The sequence below is a fragment of the Thamnophis elegans genome, chromosome 6, assembly GCF_009769535.1.
Source record: "Thamnophis elegans isolate rThaEle1 chromosome 6, rThaEle1.pri, whole genome shotgun sequence".
NCBI lineage: Eukaryota > Metazoa > Chordata > Lepidosauria > Squamata > Colubridae > Thamnophis > Thamnophis elegans.
This window is the reverse complement of record NC_045546.1, coordinates 40,337,052-40,344,630: the sequence shown is the minus strand read 5'-3', so window position 1 is coordinate 40,344,630 and position 7,579 is coordinate 40,337,052. Positions and strand designations below refer to the sequence as shown.

Genomic DNA, 7,579 nt, shown 5'->3' with positions numbered 1-7,579 from the left:
TTCAGGGTCACTCCCAACTGATTCTGGAAGTCTTCAAGTGGTTCATAATTAGGTGTTGTTTGCATGAATCTACACATACTTATGGCTGTTTATTAAATTGGTTGTTTTTCGTCTTCCAACTATATAATCTATAACAAATGGTTCTTATTCCCAAGCAATAAATAAATAAATCATTGTTCTCAAGTTATTTGAATGTTCTGCAACTAAAGCAACTATGTATTTAGAAGGGACCCTTCAAAGAACATTAAATCCAGTGCTAATAGCTGTTGGAGGAAAAATTGCTACGTACATTTCCTTTCATAATTTAAAATGTTCCTAATAATACTAGTAATTGAAAAGGGAAAGGAAAATTCTAAATTTTGATGAGATAACAGATTAAATGGACCTTAAATAAATAATCAGTTTCTAATCATCTATTTGCAGTACAACAAAAGATAACAAGTATAAGGAAGCAAGAAAATCATTTATAGTCAACTTACAGTAAACAGAATCTGTGATTAGTCGCTTGCCCTACAAATCAAGTCTTCTTTCAGCTGTCTGATTACAAAGTCCCAAGTCACCAATTCTTTAAACAATGATCATAGCAAAAGGTTAAAATAAACTAAATTCACCACCCACACAACTTCTCTTTTTCGATGTCTGAAATATTGCAGCTTTCACCAACACTTTCCATTTTATGAGAGACAGGCTGATAAATCTAGCAACTGTACTAATCAGCAGTATGCCCCTTAAGGAAGTGTTTAAGAATTATAAATATGACTTAGTAAATGTAGGCTTGACGTATCTATAGCGTTGTACTTTTACATTGTGCTTTTAGTATCTCATGCTATATAGACCACTTCCTAAATTGTACTGTTTTACATTTATTTTTAGGTATTATGTCATTAAGTCATATGAACATGAACGTTCTTGTTAATTTTCCAAAAAGGGATTCCATGCATTTTAAATTCCATGCATTTTATGAACTCCTTAAGAGTTAAAACTGCTGGGTGTTAGATAAACCCAGTGAGGACTATGTATAGTACTGCATGTAAATGCTGCTTTATGTAGAATGAAAAGAAAATTATGTAGTCCAAGAGAACCAGTGATATATTTATATATGTTAATATTAGATTTCAGTTTTAATTATATAATGGGGGAGGAAAATTCACTTTTTAGATCCGATATCTCCAACCCACTTTTTCCAAATTTTGGAGGACTGGCTAGGCTGATTGGACATTTTGAGAGTTAAAATTTAAGACTATCTGGAAATTTTTAGATTGGGGCAATGATTCCTACTACATTCTGGAGTCCTTCCTAAGTATTGTATTAAGAGGGCTCAAAAAACTAAAATTATTAGCACCATTGAAGCTGTCCCTTAAATACGTTTGGAAGAAAACAAGAATAAAGTGTAATAAATGAAAACATTTATGTATTGAAAATATATGTCACTACCAATCTACTCTGGGTGATAAGCAATCTATTTGCTTGTACACACACATATAAATTTTAATGTTGATAATGTGTATCTCATAATCCTGACTAACATTAAAAATTATTCAGTACAAAAAAGAAAAAGTGAGACACTATATCGATTTCATAAAACTGAAACAGATATATTGGGCTCTCTCCCAGTATTGTTTTTAAATATTTTCCATGTATTAAATATTACTGTGGAATTAACCTTTTCTTTTTTTAAAAAAAGGAATTCTAGTAACACATAAGCTTTTATGGCAGAGAGTATCTTTTTGTTTGATGTGAAGAGGTAGCATTATCATGTGATTTGAGGACTGTTCGTGTTTTGATCTACTTCAGTAACAGAAAAATTATCCGTGGAGATTCTTAGTCACCAGATCTTAGTTGTCTCAAAGGTGCTTTTTCAAAAGGCAACTGGACTGTTTTTTCATGATTTTTTTTTACTGATAGGTACTATCCCCCCACCATCAGAATTTATGAAGCTTCTTGGATCAGAAATGAAATGTTTTCTTCTTCCTGAAGGGAAAAAAAAAATCTCAGTCTGGCTGCCTTTTGAAAAAGCATCTTTGAGATAGAAAAGTTATCTGTTTAAATAATAAGGGGACAAATTTTGCCCAAGCAGGGTTTTTTTCTGTAAACTAAAAACTCAAAAAGGTTTTCCTGAGCTTTTCTGTTTTCCAAAACTGAAGGACTGGTGAGACTTTCATTAACACTTTTTTCAATTCCTTTATCTAAAGTCATATATTGTTTGGATTTTTTAAAACATTGACAGGGCAGTAGGACGTGTATTTATATTAACTACACACAAGGGGATTTTTAGAAACCAGAGTTATTGTGAGTTCTGAGGGCACTGAATAAAATGGATCAGAATATTTTCAGTATTTTACAAGAGAAAAGATAAACAACTATTCAATATCCCTTGTGTGATAGGGATGAGTCAGTAAATTATTGAGGATGTATAAGACTGTGATTTCAAAGCATTAACCTTAAAGACCATTAGAACTTCTTTAAAATCTGATTAATTATTTTCAGAGTAAGTTTATTTTCCATGAAACTAACACATATTTTAGCCTGAAAGGGGAAGCATGTACAGAAAAAGAGGAAGATTCTCAGCATCAGGCACATTTAAGAACATTATTAACAGTAATAATGATAAACTCAAAGAACTCTAGAGGAAAACAAAGTGTGCAAAAATAAAATAAAAGCAATACAATTCCAATAACTAGAAATGAAACAGATGCAGGAAAACTATTACTGAAAACTAAATAAAAAATCTGAAAAATAAATGCAAACAATTAGTTGATGGCTTGTAAGCTTCCAACACATTTATCCATGAGAGTAATATATCGGGATAATCCCAAACTTTACAGAAAGATTTTTTTTTAAAAAAAAAAAAACCTAAGTGGTTGACCCCCCCCCCCCCACACACACAAACACAAAGTTACTCAGCAGGCTATTAAGAATTTTTTGCCTCATGTTTTGCAGAATTAAAAAGAATTTTTACAAAAAAAGGAGCAAATTCTGTAAATTGAGTACTGAAGACACTTGAATTAGAAGTGCAGAACTGCAGAATATTAAGTATGAAAATACAACATCCTGAAAGGAACTATGGTTATTGCTCTAGAATGGGAAATAACTTACTCTAACTTCCTTAATCATTTTGTAGATCTATGTGTGTGTGTGGGGGGGAGATTGTTTCCTGTTCCCTGTGCTTTCCCATAATAATTCCACCCAGAGCTATTAACTTGAGATGAACGGCCATATAAATTGAATAAATAAATACATACATAAATAAAACTCCATGCTTTTCTTTGTTACCAAAATTTACATCCCTAGAGCAGGGAAAGGTTTACCTCAGATTTGGATTACTGATAGATTGAATCTGATAAACCTGAAGATATTCTAACCACTGGAGACCTTTGGAGCAATGTGAGATTAGGGTTATCTTTCCTTTCCCATGCAGCACAGCAGTTAAGGGGCTCTCCTAATACCAGAGGAAATCGTCAGGTGCTTTGAGCAGTCATGATCTCTCAGCCTAATTTGCATCACAGGGGAGTTCTATAAAAGGAGGTTGTTCTATATACTATTTCTAAAAGGGAGATAAAGTTTACAAGAAAGTAACTAAATATAAAAAGAAATAGGGAAGATTAGCATGCACCTTCATATATTTGTCTCCATAGAATGATGATAGGTCAGCAGATTGTTATTAATGTCTAGTGACCACATATATTTTTCCCCAAGAGCTTTCTGCAGGTGACCCTTGGAGTAAGGTGACCAGATTTTCAGATTGGTAAAGAGGGACACCATTGACCTGGGGGGGGGGGGGGTTCTTGATTAAATTTTTTTAAAAAATGGGACTTTTTAGTTAATCCTCATGAAGGAATAATTCAATTGAATTGATTAGGAATAAGATGTTCTGATAGAATAAATGGTCTATGGTTCATTTATTTTTATTTTTATTATTTATTAGATTTTTATCCCACCTGTCTTATTTTTACAAATAACTGAAAGGCGGAAAACATACCTAATCTTCCTTTTAATATTTTCCACATAACAACAACCCTGTGAGGTGGGTTGGGCTGAGAGAGAACGACTGGCCCAAAAGCAGGACTCGAACTCATCTTCCCTTGGTGTGTAGGCCAGCCCTTTCACCACTACACCAAAAGGCTCTCATTTAGTAGGAAGACACGGAAGAGGTTTTTTTTTTAGTGTATTGAGGGAAATGGGGGGAAATTTGGCTTGAAGCAAGATTTCTGGGATAGGGTCTTTCTTTTTGGGGTTGGCTTTAATGCCCATATCTTGGCATTCTGGGAGTTCTCCCCTGGGAAGGAAGCTTTGATAGAAATATTATTTTTGCTCCACTACAAAAGGCCAAAGTGAGAGGGAAAGGCACTGATAGTGGAGGAAGGTGAAAAGTGAACTTTAATCACATTTACTTTTCATCTTTCTCGCCTGCTTAATTATTTTTATTAGTTTATCAGAATATAAAAGACAAAAAAATGAAAATAAGGGGAAATTAAGAGTGGAAAAAGGGAAAAAGGAGAAAGTGTGTGGTAGAAGGGGAAAAGGGGGGGAGGCATTGACTTCTGACTCTTTTTTAGCACAGTAGAAGATAATAACATTACAACCTCAAATTTTTACTTTTACACAATAACATATACTACCCAATTCTATAACAACAAACTATCTAATAGGAAAACCAAAATCAAAGTTTTAGTCCCCCTCCCCCGAAGCACAAAAGGGGTTTCCAAGTAGAAACAAAATTAATTGTGTTCTTTAATCAAAGCAGTCAATTTTGCCATCTTTCCTAATTCCATCAACTTTTGCAGCCAACATTTCTATATTACTTTGCAAGCATTATTTCAAGAAGCCTTGTTTGCTATCATTCCCTTAAATCAGAATATATTATTATCTTCATTCAGCAGATGGGGGTAGGTACCTTAACTGACAGCTGTACTTTCCCTAAGGTCACTTAGCTAAGATGACATTTAAACTGGAGACTTTGACATATCAGCTCTAGCTTCATAGCTTTACAGTGGAAGGGGCGTTTGCACTCATCCCCCTTCTTACGGAATTTAGCTGTTGGACTACAGTTCTTATTTGAATCCCAATTGAAACTAAGGGCAAAACAAAAAGAGAATATACTCTGAGAAGGAATTAAGCAGCCTACAACTTTTTACTATCAGAAAGCTAACTCACTATTTGGTTGCCTAAAATTTACTCTTAGCTTCACATTCAAGGGCTCCTTTCTTTCAATAACATCCCAGTTTAGAAGCTGGCAAGGAAGACGTTTGCTGCCGTTGCTGCTACTGGGAGCCACAATCCTTTTGTGCTCTGCTAAAATCTCTAGAGGGTTAGCTGTGCATCACAGCCCACATTCACCCTCCTTCTGCTCCATAATCTTTCAGATGACACACATTTCCTCATCTAAGGAAATCTCTCTGCCTACATGCACACACATACACAAAGTCATGAATTATATGAAAGCACGTCTTCAGACAAGTCCCTAATACAGCAGCCTCCGTTCCCCATGGGAGGAAAAAAAACATCAAAAGACGGTTGTCTGAGATGACCAACCAATGTGCTCGTGGCACTTACTGTCTGCAAACAAAAGAGGCTTTCCCAACCACCACCCATCCTCTGGACGGGTCAGGCTTGCCTGGTCCCTAACAGGATACTAAAAATCTCCAATCCTTTTTGAAGGGAGCCCAATTATTGGGAGGGGCATATTAGGAGTCCTAAAACTTGCAGGGGACACTCTGAGTGCACAACATCCTCTGGTTCCCATCCTGTGGAGAGCCTACCCTCATCCCGAACCGTTCGTTAACATCTCTTTATCAACCGTGTTGTCTTAATATCTCCCCACCCATCACCCATCCCCACTCCTCCAAGGAAAATAGCCGCTCAATCACCCCTTATCTTTCCTTTTCCATCAATCGCGCTTCAGCTGCTCAGCGGCATGTCGCGCAGGTGCCATATGCTCCATGCATGGAAGCGCCAAAGACCTCAAATACCAGTAAGGAGTGTGGGTGGAGGGGTGGGCCCTCTGGAGCACCGTACTGGAACAGTACGGGGGCGTACCAGTCATGACCCGCCACTGGGGATCACTGCCCATAATCAGATGGCATAGACGGAGCCTCCCAATACCATCACTACCGATTTGGCCAAACTGGGACGAACCTGGAGCAGCCCATCTCTGTCTGTCTGTCTGTCTGTCTGTCTCTCTCTCTCTCTCTCTCACACACACACACAGATGTTTCCTCTGCAGTTATGTCTGATTCTAAGGGGTGGTGCACATCTCTGTTTCTTGGTCAAGGGAGCCAGTGTTGTCTAAAGACATTTCTGTAGTCGTGTGGCCACCATGACTATAGGCTAAGGTACACAGAACACTGTCACTTTCCCTCTGAAGTGGTACCTATTTATATAGTTACATCTGCATGCTTTCGAACTGTTAGGTGGGCAGGAGCTGGGGCAAGTAACGGAAACTCACTCTGTCTAATGACTTTCAGGTCTTGACTTTCCAATTGGCAAGCCCAGTGTCTTAACTGCTGAACCATTGCACATGCATGTGCATGTGCAAATGAACATGCACATATAAAGACACATATACAAACATAAAGACTACAAAAAATATACTGTATGAACATTCATTTAGAATAACTGAAAATGGTAAAAACATGTGTAGTTTACCAGAATTTAATGTTACGTATTAAGCAAAACAAGAACACTCGATAGCAGCTGGGAAAAGAAAATATTATTTAAATATTATTTTCTGCAAGGATTTATAAACTTTTACCGCTTCATAGGGCTTTCAGCCCTCTCTAAGCGGTTTACAAATTTTTTAGCAAATTGAGTCAGCAACTTGCCCCCACAGTCCGGGTCCTCATTTCACCTCGGAAGGATGGAAGGCTGAGTCGACCTTGAGCCACCCAAGACGGACAGGTCATAGCAGAGAGCTCTGACAAAATGTGATCCACTAGAGAAGGAAATGGCAACCCACTCCAGTATCTTATTGTCCAAGATACTTATTTTAAGTAAATTGTTTATTGTAAATGCAAAATTAACATTTCCAGTATACAAAAATTAAAACTTGACTCTCATAATTACTTCAGTAGCTAATGTTTTAATCAAACATATCAATGTTCAGCGACTCAGATGTAATTGCTTATGGATGCCCTGGATATGTTCAAGCAATATTATTTCTTCTTAATTATCCTCATCTTTAGCTTATCTTGAATTCACACCAATTTCTCACAGAATCTTAAAGGTTCTGAAAGACCCAGATGGAAAAGCTCTATATTACAGAATGTAACAGTGAAAATATATTTTTTACCAGCTTAAAGTTATCCCACTAATGAAAAACTATGCAGATCAGTCCACATCTTTCAGTTTTTTTATATATCATACTTAGATTCTATTCACTTTTTACAGATTTTTTAAAAACACATTTATTTCTTTTGTAAGCAATTCAGGTAGCTAATTCCCATTTCTCTTTTCCCACCCAACAACCCTGTGTTGATCTGAGAGAGCGTGATTAGCTAAAAGTCAGTCAGTGACTGGGATCAAATTTGTTCTTTTCCACTACAGTACTGTGAGAACTCAAGATCTGGGGGAGGGTGGTGTT

The 7,579-nt window shown here is 36.6% G+C and overlaps 1 protein-coding gene across 1 annotated transcript in view; it reads left to right on the top strand.

Moving 5' to 3' along the window:
* The window catches only part of ADPRH (ADP-ribosylarginine hydrolase), a 53,805-nt gene that overhangs the window by 19,365 nt on the left and 26,861 nt on the right, over positions 1-7,579 (top strand). The gene's annotated exons all lie outside the window — the stretch shown is intronic.